The sequence below is a fragment of the Leopardus geoffroyi genome, chromosome D1 (genome assembly GCF_018350155.1).
Source record: "Leopardus geoffroyi isolate Oge1 chromosome D1, O.geoffroyi_Oge1_pat1.0, whole genome shotgun sequence".
Classification (NCBI taxonomy): Eukaryota; Metazoa; Chordata; class Mammalia; order Carnivora; family Felidae; genus Leopardus; species Leopardus geoffroyi.
Genome location: NC_059329.1, coordinates 45,350,563 through 45,367,988, shown reverse-complemented (window position 1 = coordinate 45,367,988; position 17,426 = coordinate 45,350,563). Strand labels below are relative to the sequence as shown.

The 17,426-nt window shown below is 37.2% G+C and overlaps 1 long non-coding RNA gene across 1 annotated transcript in view; it reads right to left on the bottom strand.

The window, feature by feature from the left end:
- Positions 1–7,230: 7,230 nt before the first annotated feature.
- Positions 7,231–17,426, bottom strand: part of LOC123601050 — a 51,548-nt gene continuing 41,352 nt past the window's right edge. The window contains exon 4 of the long non-coding RNA XR_006713951.1: positions 7,231–7,417. This is a non-coding gene — a long non-coding RNA (uncharacterized LOC123601050). The remainder of the gene's footprint in view (positions 7,418–17,426) is intronic.

Here is a 17,426-nt window from a genome sequence, read left to right as displayed (position 1 = left end):
GTCTGTTTTTGAGGAGAGAAGAAAAAGACCTAGAAATCTGATCTGTTAGGCTGGAGGCATTGCTCTGTGAAAATACTGCAGCATACTCAGGCTCTCTGTTGTTTCTGGAATGGGTGGCTGACAGGCCCCAGTTCATGAGGGAGCCCATATAGGAAATAAAAGGCTTAGTTAAGTTTGACTAAATGACATTTCCTACAGAGCCAAAAACGACAAGTACTGATTTCCCATCAATCACACCTTAGGTGACTATTTTAAAAGCAAATTGTCCCTCTTGAAAAAGGAAAGAAAGAACATTTCTGGGTGTGGGTTTTTGCCCTGCATGTGGCTATTTGGAAGACTTTTAGAAATTGAAATGCCAGATTCTGGGAGGGAAGCAGCCAGTATTGAGGTTTGGCTCAAGATAAATGGATATTCCTGGCCTGGGGAAGGAAGTCACTGGAGAATCCCAGCCTCTCCTGTCTGGCAAAGAGACAAAGCAGCTCTTGGACATTGGCTGACACTGTGTTTGATTTCGGCCAAAGCAATCCCCAGTCTGCTCAGGCTTTCAAGAGAGAAGTTTGAGGAACAGTCTCCTTTTTCCTTGCGCTGACAGATCTCAAGATGCATTTCAATTCTCCTTCCAGTGAATGGCATCAGATCTAACCAGCTCCAGGGTCTCTGTCTCCATTTTGTTTCAACAGTTGTGTTTGATGAGTAGCTCCTTGAAGATTGTGGAGGCCTTTCGTGGGCCAGGGCAATGGCAAGAAAAGAGAATTTTGGAGAAATGGTATTAAACAGTTTCTCGGACTTGTATTTTCCTTTAAAAGACTCCTTGAACCTTTTGTTTTTAAGCCTTGTATACTTAGCTCTTCCCCCCACAGGCTTCAGTCTCCTTCCTATCCTGCTCTTCTGCAAATGTTTGGTGTCTTCTCTGCCCTCTGAGAGCCTGCCTTGACTTTCAGGCTTCTGGGCTTTTGCTTTTCCCTCTGCCTAGGGTTCTCTGATCTTTATCCTTTTCCTGGAAAACACATTTGGGACTCAACTCAAATGTCACCCTTTGAGGAAGCATTCTCTAACTCTTATGCACAGGGAGTCACTCTTTCCTGTGGCTGGGGCATGGTCTCAACTGTGACAATATACCTAAGAGAGCAATGGTTCTCAAACATTGCACTCGAAGAATTTTCTGTGAGTTTGCCCCAAATACAGATTCCTGGGCTCCAACCCCAGAGTTTGTGACTCAGTGTATGTAGGGTAAGACCTAGGAATCTGCCTTGTAAGCAGGAACACAGAAGATTCTTATAAACCCTAATATTGGAGCTCATTGTTCCACCTGGGGTGTCATCTGACAGTATAATTATTTGTTTTAGGTGGTCTGTCTATTCTGCAATTACACTAGCTTCTCTGGGCACAGACCAGTATCTCCAGTGATAAGCACAGTCTAGCACAGAGCAGGCCCTCATTATTTTAGGGACTCAGGGAAAAAGACTAACATTTTAATGGTTTTATTGCACCTCATTTTAAAGTTTATTTATCTTGAGAGGGAGAAAGACCAACGGCACAGGTGTGGTGGAGAGAGCGAGAGAGTGAGAGAATCCTAAGCAGGCTTTGAGCCATCAGCACAGAGCCTGATGTGGGGCTTGATCCCATCAACTGTGAGATCATGACCTGAGCAAAAATCAAAAGTTGGACGCTTAACCAACTGAGTTACTCAGGTGTCCTTACAGCTCATTTTACCGATAAGGAAATGAAGGCCCATGGGATGTACAGCTGTCACTCAAGCCCAGGCTTGAGTTTGGGTATGTTTCATGTACAAAGATGGTTTGTACAAAAGAAGATAAAAATCCTAAAATATAAACACTTGAGGGGACCTTATCTTGGTTCTGTTTATGCCTCTATTGCGTTTTAGGCTAGATTCTATCTAGGCTATTTCTACCCCCATCCCCGAAGTTATGTACTAGGTACGTTTTGAGTTTCTTTGGAAGTTCCTCTCAAGCCATGCCACCACCCAAGTCAAGAAAGGATGGAACAATGTCGTATGAAGTGCTTTCAACTCCGTTGTTACTGACCCTGAACTGAATATCAGATTCTCTCTCCAGAACTTGATGCTCCAGATGTTGTCAGATGGGAACTGGTAAGGGAGCTGTGAAGTCACATTGCAACTAGAGTCAGCACCATGGCAACACGGTGCTCCATGCAAATTGAAATTATGAGGTTTTAGGAAGAAGAGAAAATAGTTCATAGAAAAGATAAAGGAATGTAATAAGTTTCTAGCAGAGACAAGAGGCCATGTTGCTTCAGAGAGTGATGAAAGAGCTGGACAAAGGAGCAGCTCACAGATTTTCCGGTTTGTATATGGCTCGGCTGTGTTTCCTGCCCTTGCATCCTGTAAAGTACTTCTGATTCCTTATAATCAACCCTCCTCATCTAAAGCTAGTTTGAAGCTGTTCCTTAAAACCTAAGTCAGTGAGCAAATGAAAAGGCTCACAGTCTTGGTATAACTAAGGCCATCTGCTGCCCCACTTCTCTTTGCTATTGAGAGGTCCCTCAGAAATCTGCCATCTTGCATCTAATTTCAATAAATTCTGACTTCTTTTCTATCCAATTCTGGGCTAAAGTCGTTCTTTCTCCCTTTGCTGGCTTGTATGTTTACATCTAGTCTGGGTTCCCATGAAATTTGAGGAAAGTTGAGAATAAAAGACTCAAGTTAATTTGCATTCCAAGCTGACAATGTCTTCAGGTTTGCTGCCTTTACTGAGAATCTCTGTTTGTAGGAGAGAAGCCCAACAAGTGAGCCCTGAGCAGGCAGAACCCAGTGAAATCCAGGCTCTCAGTACAATAACTTCTACTCTTAGGCTAATTTATTTGTACATCAATTATAGGTAGACTTGAGCCCGTGGAAGTCAGTGAGGAAACTGTGGACTAACTTGGCCAAAAGATATATTGAATCCAACTAAGCCTTATCAACTAATTTGTCAATAAATTAACCAATCTATCAAATCTGCACAAGTTCATTGACTGACATAGCACTGATTCAATAAATCATTGTTCCTGGAAATAAGAGATGTTGGAGGGGAAACTATATGTTTAGAATCTGATACACTAGCCTTGCAGCATATACCATCATTTCTTCTTGCGTCAATTTAAGAAAATTTGCTTATCCCTGAGCCTCAGTTTCCTCATCTGTAAAACAAATGTATTGAGAATTGCAATATATAATGTAGGAAAACAGCTAGCAGAATGCTCAACACATGCTAAGTGCTCGTTATGTTTATTTTCTCTCCCCATATCAGTAACTTAGGCTACATAAAAGCCGAAATTAGCCTCTTCTATTTTCTCACTTAAAGCTATCTTCTGAAATAGCTGCCAACCAAGAGCTGAGTTGACACCTGGGCCAGCTATAGCATGATAACACCAGTTGCTTACCCACAGTAACCTGATGTTGCTGCCCTCATAAATTCTAGTGCTGTACTGTGGACTCTCCTTCACGATCTCTTAACCTCGAAAGGGCAGAATCATTCCTGCTCATAGGTTTGTTGTGAAGAATGCATGAGAAAATGGGGAGAAATTGTTAGGGTATTGTAGAGCCCTCACAAAGATTGGCTGAAGGTGGGAATGTCTCTAGTTGGCCTGAAGCCAAGTTAGCTGCTTTTGCGAGAGCAGCCAGGATGAGGGAAAATCTTTATTTATGGGCAAGGTATTCCCTCAATTGCTCTTTATTTATATAAATTAATTAGGTTTCAGATGAAAGACAATGCATTAGTTACATTAGCACTGTTGATAGCAATGATTAATGAACTTCCATTTGGTTCCTCAGCTCTGAGATTGAGGAATGAGTGGCAAGGGAGAAAGGAAATAGACACCCAAGGGAGGGGTACTATTTCCGTATTCATTAGTTCACAAATTCTTTATAAGTTTTGTTATTACTATTTTACACATCAGATATAGACTCAGGTTGAGTTGCTGGTGAACTTCACATAGGGGATAGAGATAGAATTTCAGTGTAGGCTTGTTTGACTTTAAACACTGTTTGTCCCAGTTACTCTTGCTACTAATAAATCAATTTAAAACTTAGTAGTTTAAAACACCCATTGTAATATGTTCATAGATTCTGTGGGTCAGCAATTCCAGATATGGCACAGTGGGAATGCCTTATCTCACCATCAATGAATAGTGGTGACTTTATGGTTGGGACTGGAATCCTATGAATGCAACTTCACTTCTATGTTTGGCAATCTATACTGGCCATTAGTGTGGATCTTAGCCAGCGCTGTTGACCAGAACACCTACAGGTGGCCTATACATGTGGCCTGGACTTTCTAGCGGTATGGTGGCCTCAAGAAAGTTGGACTTCTTAAATAGTGTCTCAGTGAATAAAGCAGAAGCTGTATCATCTTCTCTTATTGAGCCTCAGAAGTCCAGCACATTCTGTTGGTTATAATTAAGTTACAAGCCTGCCCAGTTTCAAGGGAAGGGGACAAAAATTCCTTTCATGGAAAGATTTTCAAAGGAGCTGTACTCATTTTTCTTCAATTTTCCTATAGCTTGGTAGGATAGCTGTGACATATACTTTGATAGAAGATGGCAGGTCATTTGCATCAATTTTTGTTTTTTTTTTTGCTTCCCACTGTTGCTTAGGACCACCTGTAAGTGGTAAAGCAGCAGGTGGGACCACAGGCCAGGCCTCATTTGAAGGCTGACTTGCCAGTCAACTGACTTGACATGTTCCGTTGTTTTTGTAGGCTTTGCCAAAGTATGTAAGACTTCTGAGTTCTGGTATACGTTAGCAACAGGAGCTAGAAATCCCAGTTAAAGCTGCCAACAGAGGCCAAAAAAAGCAGACAGTCTTTCTATTATCTGGAAGAAAAGTTTAATGTATGGGAGGTGGACTTTGCACTGGTGGTAACCGGCAGAAATAATGAAAGGAACATTATAAAGGTCACTGTTGTCAGCCACAGGTAAGAAAAATCCCCTGTCCAAGAAAAGGAAAGTCCACAAGCAGAGTTGACAATAATAGCAGTGAATGTAATAGTTCTAAAAGAATATAACATGTGGGGAACAACATCTATGTGCCACTCTCTGTGCTAGAAACTGAAATCACCTCATTCTCCAGTGACTAGGACATTTACTGTTATTTGAAGGCAGTCAATGAGCTGCTTTCTTGACTTAATGACCATAAAGAATTTAATGCATTACAGGTAACTGCGTTTATGGTAAAAATTTTCAATGTGCAGAAATGAATAAATGCCCAATCCAAAAATCTGCCCTACTTTACTCCCATTGTAAATCACCAAGTTGAAGTTAACTGAGTCATCTTTTTCTATGGTAGAGTTTTCTAACCTATGACTAATTTTTTCAGCTGCCATCTGAAAAAGAACAGAGAAAGAGACATTTATTCTCTATTTTTATATGTAGCAGGGCTAAGTGGTTAGGCAAAGTCAGAAGCTACAGGGTGATATAGGATTTGTGGAGAGCTTGCTGGACCAAAGCAAGACAGGTAGATCAGGCTGGACAATGAGCTAATGCACAGAGATTGAGAGAACAATGGCAGTCAAACCTTGTGTCTGTGGCACATTGTTGCCCCAAGTGAGAGTATTCTGAGTTACAAATAATCTAAAATACTCTGACACAGCAGCCATGAGGAATTAAAGAAGAGGTAAAATGATCTTTCTGAGCAGGCTTGACTCAGATGCTATGCTTCGGTGTGCTGCCAATCTGCTTTGTGTTAATGGAAGTGATATCTCTGCATGAAGTTGTTCTAGTCATTGAAGAAGCTGCAAGAAGGTATTGAGAACTTTGAAGTGAGCATGGAGCAAATGCTTGTTGAGATAATGATGAATCACAGCCTTAGATTTCAGAGTCATGAAGATCCTGATACAGATATGGGCAGCAGTGCTGTCCTCAGTCTTAGTGCAGGATGAAGCTGGAGAAGGTCCCGGACTCTATCCTGGACTCCTTTTTTCCATACCTTTCTCTCTTTAGGATGTGCAGTATTGACTGATCTGTTTTCTTCAAGTAATGAATGCTGTATCCATCCACATAACTTTTGCCCTCAAAATGGTCATGAGCTTTGTCTTTTTGGTGTAGGGAAAGTAGGCTGAAACTCTGACGACTTTCTGATTGTACTTTGTGTTTCTGTGTAAGAGATGTTATAATAGGCTCAGCATTTCTCTTTCCCTGCAAGTGCTCTCTTCTAATTTAGTTGGGACATGCTGGAGATCCTAGATTTTCTGGTTGAGACTAGTAGACCCAGTAGTTTATTACATGAAGCTCAGAGGCCAAAATGGTATGTGGTATTTTTTTTTCTTCAGCAAATGTTGCCAGCCTCCTTGCCACAAGGGGGGGGGGGAGTGAGAATATAGATGGATGAACATAGATTCCTGCCCATTTATCATGGACTTGATTTGATTTCATTCCATTAAAGGTCATCAGATTACTTCCTCTTCCCTCCCATCCCAATTCATCCCATCCCCTTCCATTCCGTCTTTCTCATTCCATTTTGTAAGCTCCGTATAATTGATGTGGATGGAAAATTTTACTCTGAAACAACTGTTCTGTTCTGTTTATTGAACAACAAACAGAAGTTTCTCCTATGGATATAACACTGCTAGCCATCCTAGGATACACAAAGATGAGTAAATCACAGGCAGCCCCTTATGAAAGTGACTTGGGAGATTTATCAAGCTATCCTCAATTTCACCCACTCCAAATCTCATTGTTGCTCTTCCTGATCTTCCTCTTGGAGATACCTTCCTCTCCTTCTCTTCCTTTGAAGCATTGTGAACAGAAGGAAGGCTGGCATCTTGGGTTCTGACTAGTTCTTATTTCTCTGAAGATCTAGAGTGTGTCCAATAGAAGCCACATAGTTGTCACTCTATACACTTTGTTAATTGACATCTATGTGTATTGAACACCAACTTGTGTGGCGTTGGTTAAGAGACTTCACCTCTCTGGCTCTCAGTTTCAGAATAGGGTGGTTTAACTCGGTTTGTGTTTTCCAGACTTTTGTAGGGATTCTGGATCAGGAGACCAGTTCCAATGAGATCAGACTCTGAGAGTTAGGATAGTACAGTAATTAGAGGACTTATGATAAATCCTTGAGAGAATAGCAGAATGGGGCAGGTAACGGACTACGGTGAATTTTCTTGGAGAATATGATTTATGATTAACTTTGTTGCCTAAGAAGAAGTAGGGGCCGTATCAAAGATTTTATTTATGCTATGTTGGTTTGAATAAATGAGTGGAAAGTACCTTAGTGAGAACTGTACACAGTTTTTAGTGCTCATACATTATGAAATGTTAGGTAAGCAAATTAAGATAGTTGAGACTAAAATTATTTCTTACTTTCTTCATCTTAGGATGCATTAACTCCTGTAGCTGCACAGGAGAAGAGGAAGATTTTGGTGGATGTGGTATTAGAGGTGTTGAAAGTAGCTTCCATCTGCAAGGAAAACACCAAGAGTAGAAATATATACATATGTATATGTATATATATGTATATGTATATATATACATATGTGTGTGTGTATATACGTGTGTGTGTGTGTGTGTGTATATTTTTTTTCACCCTGGGGCTGCAAAAGAGACATGGATTGTTGGTGTCTCTCTCTTCTTTGTTTTCTGGATCCAACAGACCACTTTGCTCTGTCAACCTGTAAATTCAATTGGGAATCTTATTATGTACTAGGCAGTGGAAGTAAATAAGAGATAGAGACCCCGTCCTCAATTATAATTACTTTTTATGCCCATCATGTTATAAATAATTACTTTATATGTATTAGCTCACATAATACAACATTGAAAGTGAGATACTATCATCATCTCCATTTTAGAGATATGTAAATAGAGGAACTGAGAAATTAAATACTTGACTAAGCTTTCAGAGCTACTAAACAGGAGGGGGAGGTATTGTCAGGACTTGAACTAGGTTTTAAATCTTGGCTCCAGAGCCTAGCCCTAAACTATACCATACCATACATACATACATATACATACATACATGCCACACACACACATCATATATACATACATACCATACATGCATATATTCTGAGGCTACCAAGAACTTTTTTGAGTGTACAATTCAGTTAAAACACACTGGTAAGTTAGGATTAAAATTGGCTATAAAGCATCCAGTAGGTAGTTTATAAACCACTTTGCAGCACTGATTTTCTTTTCCCTTCTGAGCCTTTGCAAAAGTGGTTCGATTATATGAAAAGCTTTGCATCTACCCAAGGCTGGCACTCTTTTTTTTTTTTTTTTTTTTTTTTTGTAGGTAGTTAGAAGAGTGTTTGTTTTGTTTTTTTTAAACTTTATTTTTTTATTTTTTAAAACTTACATCCAAATTAGTTAGTACATAGTGAAGCAATGATTTCGGTAGATTCCTTAATGCTCCTTACCCATTTAGCCCATTCCCCCCTCCCACAACCCCTCCAGCAACCCTTAGTTTGTTCTCCATATTTATGATTCTCTTTTGTTTTGTTCCCCTCTCTGTTTTTATATTTTTGTTTCCTTTCCCTTATGTTCATCTGTTTTAAGACTGGCACTCTTAAACGCTTTTGAGGTATAATTTACATATGACAATATAACCAGGTCTTAGGTACTGGCAAATAAATACACTGGTGTAGCCACCACTGTAATAATGAACATTTTTATCACTTAAATTCTTTTGATATATTAATCAACTCAATGTCTACACTCGGCCTGGGTGATCATTTGATTTCTGTTATAGCTTAATTTTGCCTTTTCTAGAGTTCCGTATAACTGAAATCAGATAGTGTGTACTCTTTGGTGTCTGGATTCTTTTACTCACCATAATGTTTTTAAGATTCATTCATGATGTTGTGATGGGTTTGTGTGTGTGTTTTTTTCTTTTTGGTGTTATTTTATTACTGAATCCATTGCATGAATTTGTCATACTTTTAAAATTCATTCATCTGTTGATGACTATATGGGACATTTCTAATTTTGGATACTATGAATTAAAGCTTCTTTGAACTTTTTTTGTACTCTTGTTTGAGAGAGAGGGGGGCAGAAAACAAGCAGGGTAGGGGCAGAGAGAGCGGGAAGGAGACAGAGAATCTGAAGCAGTCTCCAAGGCTTTGAGCTGTCAGCACAGAGCCCGATGTGGGGCTCAAACTCACAGACTGCAAGACCATGACCTGAGCTGAAGTCAGATGTTTAACAGACTGAGTCACTGAGGAGCCCCTGTTTCCTCTGTGATCACATGTTTTCTTTGGAGTAAGCATCTAGGAGGATTACTGGTAGATATAGGATTAACCAGATTGTTTCCTAGATTGTTTCCTAGAGTGCTTGTGTCTTTTTGGATTTACACCAGCAACCAGCCTGTGATAATTCCAGTGGCTTCATAGTCTTAACAACACTTGGTATTGTTGATCTTGTTAATTTTAACTATTCCAGTGGCTGTGACATGGTATCTCATTATGGTTTTGATTTTCATTCCCTAATGACTGATGATATTAATTATTTCTTCATGTGCTTCTAAGACAATCCTATATCTTTTTTGATAAATGTATGAGTCTTCTGCCCACTATTGGTCTAACTTAAAAAATCTATAGAAGTTCTTTACATATTCTGAATTCATTTTTGTTATATCTTTATATTATGATTTTTCCTTAATCTGGGCTTATCTTTTATTTTCTTAATAGTATATTTTGAAGAGAAGTTTTAAATTTGGATGAAATTCAATTTATCAATCTTTTCTTTTATAACTCATGTGTCCTGATTAACCTTGACTACACTAAGGATGTGGTGATATTTTCCATCATTTTCCTCTAGAAGTTTTATAATTATAGATTTTATGGTTAGGATATCTTGAATAAACTTCAGTGTATTGTTTGAGGTAGGAATCAAGAATCAACTCGTACTATGTTGATACCAGAACTTTCCAGTAGTATTTGTCAAAAAGAATATAATTTCCCTATGGAATTACCTTGGAAGCTTTGTTGAAAATAAATTAATTGTATATACGTGAGTCTTTGATCTATATTCTTTCCTTTGGTCTATCTGTGTGTTCATCACATATACCACACTGACTTCATTATTATAGCTTTATAGTAAATCTTGAAATCAGGTTGTATAATTTTTTTCATTTTTATTCTTCAAAATTGTTTTGGCTATTCAAAGTTGTTTATAGATTTCTAAATAAAATCTTAGAATTAGCTTGCCATACCTCCTGAGATTTTAACTAGATGAATTTTGGCAGACTTGGCAATTTTACAATATTGAATCTTCCAATTTATGAATAAGATTTATTTTTCCTAAGTTAATTTGTCATCTTTAGTTTCTCTCTGTAATATTTTATAGTGAAGAAATCTCATACACATTTGTTAATCTAAAGTATTTTGGTTTTAGATGATATTGTAAGTGGTACTCTTAATTTTCATTTGCTATATAGAAATGCAGTGATTTTTGGATATTGAACTTGTATCCCATGTCTTTGCTAATTTTTCTTATTGATGGTAATAGGTTTTTTTTTTTGTAGATTCCTTAGAGTTTTCTATGTAAACAGTCATAATGTCTGATACTATAGTCTGAACTTCATGCCTGTAACCTTTTTATCTTGACTTAGTATATTGGCTAGGACCTCTAGTATAACGTTGAATAGAAATAGCAAGGATGGACCAACATGTCTTATTTCTAATTGTAAAGACATTTAGTATTCCACCATGATAGCTATAGGATTTTTATAGATGTATTTTTTCAGACCGAGAAAAATCCTGTTTTCTTTGCTGAGGGATAAACATTTTTAAACACAAATACTTCTCTGCCTATACTGTGATCATGTTCCTACCCCCTTTATTCTGTTTATGTGGTGTATTGAATTAATTAATATGAGTATTGCACCAACCTTGCGTTCCCAGAATAAGTTTCAGTTGGTCATGATGTATTATAATTTTATATGTTGATAGATTTAATTTGCTTAGATTAAATTGTTTAGAGTTTTTGTGCCTATATTAATGAAGGGTATTTGTAGTTTTTCTTTTATATCCTTTTAAGGATTTTTTATCATGATTTTGCTAGCCTTCTAAAATCAATTGGGAAGCAAATATTTTCTGAAAGTGAGGAAGTGTTTATTAATATGGTTAAAATTTTCTAGTTCTTGTAGTCTGCTAAGTTGTGTTTTTAAAAGAATTTATTCATTTTACCTAAGCAGTTAAATTAGGTTGCATAAAATTCATAATATAACCTCATTGTTCTATGACTGTAGGATCTCATGACAGAAAATTTGCCCTTTCTCTCTCTCGATTAATCTAGCTATGGATTTATCAACTTTATTAATCTTACAAAAAACTATTTTCTTTGTTGATTTCTTCAACTAATAACAGTATTTATGTCTCCTATTATCTTTATTATTTTCCTTATTTTACTTAAATTTTAGTTTATATTTCTAGGTTCTTAAGATTAAAGTACAAATCATTTATTTCATGCCTTATCTACTGCAAACATTAAGGCTATAAATTTTCCTTTGAGGACTGCTTTAGCTGCATCTCATTAATTTTAATATTTTAGAATTATTCCATTAAATACGTTTTTAAATTTTCTTTGAAATATCTTGTTTGACCTATGGGCATTAGATATGTCTTGCTTCATTTTCAAATAGATGTACCTTTTTTATACAAACTATTACTGACTTAAAATTTAATGTTAGGGTCAGAGCATATAATCTTTGTGATTTCAGTTGCTGAGTTTATTAAAAAAAAAAAACTTTTTTTATGAGCCAGCATCATATGATTAATCTTTCTGAATGTTTCACATGAACTTGAAAAGAAAATATATTCTTTAGTTATTGATGGTAGTTCCATAAACGTTGACATTACCAAATTGATAGTGTTGGTCTAATCTTCTGGGTTTTTCCCCGCCCCCCATTTCTTGCATTAATTACTAAGAAAGGAATGTTGTAATCTTGAACTGTAATTACTGATGTGTTTATTTCACTCCTCCAACTCTGCCAACTATCACTTCCTATAATTTAAATAAATGTTATGACTGTTAGGCCTTGCAGGTGAATTGATCTTTTAATCATAAAATTACACTCTCTGATTTCACTCATTAGTGGAATTTAAGAAACAAAACAGATGAACATAAGCTAAGGGAAGGAAAAATAAGATAAAAACATAGAGGGAGGCAAACCATAGGAGACTCTTAAATACAGAGAACAAACTCAGGGTTGCTGGAAGGGAGGTGGGTGGGGTATGGGCTAAATGGGTGATGAGTATTAGGAAGGGCACTTGTTGGGATGAGCCCTGGGTGTTATATGTAAATGATGGATCACTGGGTTCTACTGCTGAAACCAGTACTGCCCTGTATGTTAACTTGAATTTAAATAAATAAACTTAAAAAATTTAAAAAATATCCTCCTCTCCTTCTAATATACTTGAAGTTAACATTGTTCAATACTCCAGATTTTAAAACATTAAAACTTCAGCTTTTTAAAAAAGTGTTTATTTTTGAAAGAGAGTGAGAGAGTGTTAGCAGGGAGGGGTAGAGGAAGAAGAGAGAGAATCCCAAGCAGGCACTGTGCACAGAGCCCAATGTAGGGCCCAAACTCATGAACTCATGAGATCATGACCTGAGCCAAAACCAAGAGTCAGATGCTTAACCTACTGAGCCACTCAGGTGTCCCAAAACTCCAGCTTGCTTATATTTAGGGTTTGTGTGGCATATCTTTTTCAAATCTTTGAGTTTTAATCTGATGTTTTATAGTTAAAGTATAATTCTTACAAACATCATGTAGTTGGGTCTTGCTTTTTTTTGTCCCAGTCTATCTCTGAGTGTTTGTAGTAATTTCATGTTGTTTGGCAGAGTAAAGGTGTCTGTCATCTTTCTACATTTTAAGCAGGATAACTCAGGTGGGCTAATTATTAATTTTTATTTAACTCAATTTATAAATTATCTTAATGTTTATTTATTTTTGAGAGACTGTGTGTAAATGGGGAAGCAGCAGAGAGAGAGAGAGGGAGACACAGAATCGAAGCAGGCTCCAGGCTCTGAGCTGTCAGCACAGAGCCCGATGCGGGGCTCAAACTCACAAACCACGAGATCATGGCCTGAACTGAGGTCGGCCGCTCAACCGACTGAGCCACCCAGGTGCCCCAAAAATTATCTTAACAAGACATCATTCATGATCCTCTCAGGTGTGGGTAGGTATCCTTTCTTCATATTCCAATGAAGAAGTGCATTGTATGCTTCTCCCAACTGTAGCGTTGTATCACATACCCTGCATTATACTAGTCTATTACATACTTTACTGTAAACATTTTGAGAAGCAACTGAAATTTGTTTAGTATTTGTATCCTTGATACCTAGCACATGCCATGGCCTAGAGTATGTACTGAATTTATAACAGATGAATAAATGGATAAATGAATGAATATCTTAAGAGATATGAAGTAAGCATGTAAAGAGGCACCTAGGTGGTTCCGTTAGTTTAAGCATTTGACTTCAGTTCAGGTCATGATCTCACATTTGTGGGTGCAAGCCCCGCATTGGGCTCTGTGCTGACAGCTCAGACCTTGGAGCTTACTTCGGATTCTGTGTCTCCCTGTCTCTCTCTGCCTCTACGCTGTTTGTGCTTGCTCTCTCTCTCTCAAAAATAAACATTAAAAAGAATTAATAAATTAAGCACGTAACACTCAGTATATATGTATGTATCTGAAAGCTTGTGTGTATGTATTTTTTTTTTTTTTTAGATTAGAGGTAAGAGGATGTATTACAGAATACCTCAAAGAAGAGATAAAATATTAATTGGGCTGTGCAGTATGAATAAAATATTCAGTCATAGATGGAATAAGATATATCAAAACATTCAAAAATTCCCCTTAGAATGCAATAGTGTCTCAAAAAGTGTCTTAGGTTCTATGAAGGCAGAAACTAAGTCTTGTGTTGTTTATTGCTATATTCCTGGAGTCCAGGACAAGGCCTGGCACAATGTGGGTTTTCTTTCTCCCTCTGAATTCATCTATTCACTTTATACACATATAGGTGTATATATAAAAGTAGTTGTAATTTTAAATGAATAAATGTTAGGACATGAAATCTGCAATTATCTTCTATTCAGGAGAAAACTGAGGTTCACAGATGTGCAGTCACTTGTCCAAAGCCACACGGCAGTTTAGGAGCAGGAACAGGAATTGAAAACTCCTAAATCCATGCTTATTTTCCTTCACCATAACACGCCTCTTGTCGTCAGTTTTACAGATGGAATTCTACCTTGATAGATTAATATTGACTTGGGATTTTACCTCTGATTTAATTGGGGTATTAGGACTGGATTTATCCTCCTACCCCAAACAACCAAAAAAAAATATGGATACAGTCTGTGAAACAATGGATTTCAAGTTACTGAGCATCAAAGAACAATGATCTCTGAGAGACAGGAAACAAATGAGGTGAGCTCTAAAATTGTCTCAGGTTGAGAGGGCTGTAGGCCGTGGTGCAGAGAGAGAGAGAAATCAGGTGGAGGCACACGTAGGGAGACCCCAAGAGTTGAGGAGACAGGTTGTGAGTATGAAGTGACTAAGGTGTCCAGTGTTAACAGGACAGAGGACTAAAGAGAGTCACACATGGACAGAACTGCAAAGATCTGCAGAGTGTTGCATGTAAGTATTTAGCCGGGTATTGATCAGCATGAAGGTAATGCAACCACCTAAAGCAAGGAAGGAACTAATCAAAAGGATTAGAGGGGAAAACACCAGATATGCACAAAAGTACCAGGAAAAGTTTTTGTTCCCACCAGCCTGGAAAACCTAACAATTCATAGCAACTCAATGAGGCACGTGGAAGGGTTGTGCCTCAGTAGTGCAGAATAATTAGCCTCAGACTGAATGTTACTCTATTCTTGCCTAATCTTAAAAGCAAGGCCCCAAAGGATCAAACTGACTCCAAGTAATAAAACCATATTCCAGATGAAGCTAATGAAAATTTATAGCAATACAAAAATATCCAGCACTCAATAAAGTAAAATTCCTAATGTATGGGATCCAGTAAAAAAAAATTGCTATGCATTCAAAGGAGAATACAACCCATAAAAGGAGAAAAATCATAAGTGACCCATAACTGACACAGATGTTAGAATTAGCTGATAAGAACGTTAAAATGGTTATTACAAAGGTGGTTCACACATTCAAAAATTCAGAGAAATGGAAGATATAAAAAAGAATCAAACTCAACTTTTAGAGATAAAAACCACAAGATGTACAATGAAAAATACACAGGATGGAAATAATAAATTAGACATCACCCAAGAAAAAAAGATAAGTGAGCTTCACATAGCAGCATAAACTATCCATAATGGAATACAGTGAGGAAAAAATAAAAACATTATGAGAGCATCAGTGAGCTCAGTTACAACTTCAAATTGCCTGTTAATGTGTAATTACAGTCCTGAAAAGAAAGTGGAGAGACAGAAAAATTTTTGAAGAAATGATTCTACCCCCAATCCCCAAATTGATGAAAACTATAAACTGATTAATCCATGAAGCTCAAAAATGCTAAGCATGAGAAACATGAAGACAACTACTCACAGGCAGACACTCCATAATCAAATTACTCAAAACCAGTGATAAAGAGAAAAAATTCAAAGTAGCCAGAGAAAATAAGACGTGTTATAAACAGAGGAATAAAGATAAAAACAGCAAATTTCTTGTTAGAAATTATGCAGGGGAAAAGATAGTGTAGCAAACTTTTGATGGTAATGAAAGAAAACCTGTCAACCTAGAATTTTACAGGCAGAGAAAATATCTTTAAAAAATAAAAGTGCGATAATGACTTTTCAGACATAGAATCTGAAAGAATTAATTGCCAGTGTACTTGTACTATAAAAAAATATTAAACCTCTTCAGATAGAAGATAAATGATTGATACTGGATGAAAATGTATACAAAGGAATGAGTATCAGACATGATCATGGTAATTGCATAGATAGTTTTTTTAATTTTTAAAATTATTAAATTAAAAAAAATTCCAGTATAGGGGCGCCTGGGTGGCGCAGTCGGTTAAGCGTCCGACTTCAGCCAGGTCACGATCTCGCGGTCCGTGAGTTCGAGCCCCGCGTCAGGCTCTGGGCTGATGGCTCAGAGCCTGGAGCCTGTTTCCGATTCTGTGTCTCCCTCTCTCTCTGACCCTCCCCCGTTCATGTTCTGTCTCTCTCTGTCCCAAAAATAAATAAACGTTGAAAAAAAAAATTCCACTATAGTTAACATACATTGTTGTTGGTTTCAGGTGTACAATATAATGATTGTACTAATTGTATAATGATTGTAATAATTCCATATATTTTTCAATGCTCATCATGATAAGTGTACTCTTAAGCCCCTTTACCTATTTTATCCATCCTCCCACCAACCTTTCATCTGGCAACCATCAGTTTATTCTCTATAGTTAAGAGTCTGTTTCTTGATTTGTCTTTTTCTTTGTTCTTTTGTTTCTTAAATTCCACATCTGAGTGAAATAAGGTATTGGTCTTTCCTTCAATGACTTATTTAGCATTATACCCTTTATTTCTTTTATTTTTTAAAAGTTTTTTTTTAATGTTTTTATTTATTTTTGAGACAGAGACAGAGCAAGAGCAGGGGAGGGGCAGAGAGAGAGGGAGACACAGAATCTGAAGCAGGCTCCAGGCTCTGAGCTGTCAGCACTGAGCCCAACGCAGGGCTCGAACTCAGACTGTGAGATCATGACCTGAGCTGAAGTCGTTTGCTAACCGACTGAGCCACCCAGGTGCCCCAGCATTATACCCTTTAGATCCATCCATGTTGTTGCAAATGGAAATATTGAATTTATTTTAATGGCTAATGTTACATTGTGTATAACACATCTTCATTTTTTTATCGACTCAGCTGCTTCCATATATTGACTATTGCAAATGCTGCAGTAAACATAGCGGTGCATGTATCTTTTTGAATTAGTGTTTTCTTATTCTTTGGGTAAATACCAGTAGTGGAATTACTGGATCCTGTGGTAGTTCTATTTGTAATTTTTTTTGTGGAACCTACATACTGTTTTTCCCCAGTGCCTACACCAGTTTGCATTGCCACCAACAGTGTATGAGAGTTTGTTTCTCCAAATTGCCAACACTTGTTTCTTATGTTTTGATTTTAACCATTCTGACAAATGTGAGGTGATATCTCATTGTTGCTTTGATTTCCCTGATGGTGAGTAATGTTGAGGATTTTTTCATGTGCCTGTTTTCCATCTGTATGCCTTTTTTTGAGAAATGTCTGTTCGTGTCCTTGTCCTATTTTTTAATTGGATTTTTTTTTTTCTTTTTTGGTATTGAGTTGTGTGAGTTCCTTATATATTTTTTATACTAACTCTTTATTGGATCTTCTCCCATTCAGTAGCTTGTCTCTTGTTTTTCTGTTTTCTTTACTGTGCAGAAGCATTGTATTTTATTGTGAACCCAACAATTTATTTTGACTTTTGTTTCC